Source organism: Sapajus apella, unplaced genomic scaffold (genome assembly GCF_009761245.1).
Source record: "Sapajus apella isolate SASKATOON/1434 unplaced genomic scaffold, GSC_monkey_1.0 scaffold91, whole genome shotgun sequence".
Classification (NCBI taxonomy): Eukaryota; Metazoa; Chordata; class Mammalia; order Primates; family Cebidae; genus Sapajus; species Sapajus apella.
Genome location: NW_022437031.1, coordinates 3327008 through 3330263, shown reverse-complemented (window position 1 = coordinate 3330263; position 3256 = coordinate 3327008).

Below are 3256 nucleotides of genomic sequence, written 5' to 3'. Positions count from 1 at the left end.
AGGTAGACCTAGCTTTGGATAAATTATATGGCTAACAGATAAGTTTTTGAAAAAATAAAGAAAAAGGGAGGAAAGAAATAGGAAAAACAAGCAGTGACTTTAGTCCACAGGGCAGAGACATAAATAAAAACATTTGAAGGACCTAATAAATGTAGATTCTACCACATAGATCCACCCTAGAACAGATACTGACTGCAGCCTGGGAATAATTGATTTACTTTGAATCCTCTGCAGCAGTTTCCACAGAAAAACTGCCAAGATACATAAACTGAAAATCCAAGGGGTATGTTCTCTGTATCTGATTCTGAGCTGGTTTCCTAAGGGCCCAAACAACTTAAGGCTTGGTTGGGGAATGACGGATGTGTTGACAATTAGCTGAAGACAAGACTTCTGAATTCTATGTGGAGAAGTACAGAGGAGTGGTAGAAAGGGTTTAATGTGGGAGGATCAGATAGGCAGAGGTAGGAACAAAGTGTGAAGATATAGCCTTGGTCTCCATTAGCCTATTAACTATGGTCCTTGTCCTTTTTGTCCTCTTTGAACGAGAGTTCCTCTTTCTCTCTCTCTCTCTCTCTCCTTCTCTCCTTTCCTCTCCATTCTTACCCTGAGAATCAGACATTCAATTTCAGAAAAGACGACTTCAATAATTCTTAAGTGGAGTAAATTTATCTCCAAGGCTTGAGACTCAGCCACTGGAGAAAAGGCTGACTCCAAACTAAATGATTGTCTAGATTTCAGGGCAGGGAATTCCCCTCCACCCATTTCACCCGATGCCAACTTTGTATAGTTCTGTATATTAGAAAATCCTGTATCAAATACAGCAGAAAGTTATCTATTGGTGCCTCTGAAATTCATTCTAATCTTGTAACAAGAAGTCTCAGCTCAAGCAAAATAGTTTCCAGTTCTTACACTGCTTTTTTTCCTGGAGGTGCTCAGTCTTAGTCACTGCAGAACGTTCACTTTCTACACAGCTACTTTCACATCGAGAGTTTTTTCTCTCCTCTAAACTCACCATCACCTCCCTCCTCCATCTTCTCACTCACAGACACAAAAGCATCCAAAGAAACAAAAAACACATACACATATCAGGCATAAAGTTTCTATATATTTCATTAGATCTCCAGTGACAGCTCCTACCTTGGTTCCTTGGCCCTCAGTGCAGGCCTCAGCTCTCCCTGGATGCCCCAGCTCCTGCTCAAATCCAGACAAGGAAAGGAAAATATCACACCCACTACAGTAAGCCTCAGCATTCAGTGGAACTTGGGTGACATTTTCCTTCCAAACTTAGGGTCCAGGGAGCCAGGAAGAACTGCAAAGCTCCCCGTTGTTCTCAGCATCTACTTGGTCTCACTCAGATCAGAAGTCCTAAGCTTGCTCCATACTTTCCCCTGCCTTAATCTAACTTTGGCCTCAACTCCTCATCTTTCTTCAGTCACCCTTCTTTCTACCTTTTCTTCGGTGAGCACATGGTGTTTATAGGCCAGCAGAGCCACCTAGTGGAAATAGAAATCCTCTTCAAATCCTGTCCAATGGTGTGACACAATGTCTACAAATTATTGCAGCAGGATATAATAAAGGCATATCCAAGATTTCCCAACACTGGAGCGTCCACAAGTTTGTCCCCTCTGGTGCTGATAGACCGTAAGGGACATGACAAAACAGCCATGTCCATTGGATGCTGTGCAAGGATCATCAACTTACGTTACCACAGCCAACAACTTCTATTAGGGATAATACCTTCAGCTGCTTAATACATTGTCATACAGGGATCCAGAACCAGATCCTGATTTTGTCCCCACATGCCATCCTCCCTGCTGTGGTCACAAGCAATCCATGACACCTCACACCTAATTTCACAACTCTCCGAGTTCAAACGCTGTTTTTGCGGGATGCCTTTTTGTCTCAGTTCCCTGATCTAAAATAATAGAAAAATGTGCCTTGTCTAAGGGGTCACAGAGAGTTATGTCAAGTTGTGGTCAGTGTGGCTATGGTCACAGGCAGCTGTAGAAGGTTATTCCTGCAGGAATCCATGAAATAATGTAGCAGGACTGGCTGGGAAACCTCTCTAGCCTGGTCCTTCCCACTCTGTAGGAGGAGCAGCAGCCCCACTACCAGAAAGAGACAACGAGGAGAAGAAGAAACCCATTTCAAATGAGGACAGAGATTACCTTGTTGTTGCCAACTGCCGATGACTGGGGATAGTAGAAATCAATGAGAGAACCAAAAGTGAATTCCTGAATTAAGGAGTTCTGTGGCTGTCAATTAGGCTAGCTCTTTATCCAGTAAATGCATTCCATATCCAAAAGGTCACCTAGCTTCAGCTTGCAACCCTTCAGTGAGAGAAGATGGCACCCCACAGCTGACTTTTCTGCTGTAAACTTGAGATCCTTCAGCATTCCACTGAGCCAAAATTTGCTTTCTAGTGACTTTCAGCCTATGACTCCACTTCAGCTCTCTGGGATTACACATAATCAGTGTAATTACTCTTTCTCATAACAACTGTCCAGATATTTTAAGATTGTCTTCATATGTTTCCTTGGATCTCATTTTGTCAGGGCTATGAGGTAGATAGAGCCTTGTAGTTGGAAGAGAGAGGGAGGGGAAAGAGGAGAGAGAGAGAGAGAGAGAGAGAGAGAGAGAGAGAGAGAGAATTAATTAAAAAAAACTTTCCCTCACAACTTAGAGAGGAAACACTGAGATGGGCAGAAACAAGGCAAGCAGCACCACAGTACCTATTTGGAAGATATGGGCTTTTCCTGGGTTGCCTTCTCCTCCGGGCATATTTCACTGCAATAAAAGCAGTAAGAGGGGCAGGAAAAAGAACAAGGAAACAGTTGATCTTGGAGATGTGGGAAGAGGGCAGGAGAGGTAGCCTTCTGCATCTTCTCTCATAAATAAGTCCAGCTGTGAATACAGTGCTAGAGAAGGCCAGGAGAGACCAATGGCTGAAATCATTTCTCAAAATTCCAGCATCTTAGACTCAAGGGCTTTAAAGTTTGACCAAAGGAGCTCCTGAAAGAATGTGGGTGTGTGTGTGTGTGTGTGTGTGTGTGCGTGCGTGCGTGCGTGTGTGTGTTTGTATTTATCTGAGGAGAGTCCAGAGCTTTTAACTGTGGAGGTAGTCCAATCTCTGCTAGAATAATTCTGCATGTTAGCATATGCAGCCTTTTAAAGAGACAAAATCTGCCTCTCTTTGACTTTCACCCATGGCCACAGTGCTCTCTTAGAGGCGTCTATAATCAGCCTGATTTATTTT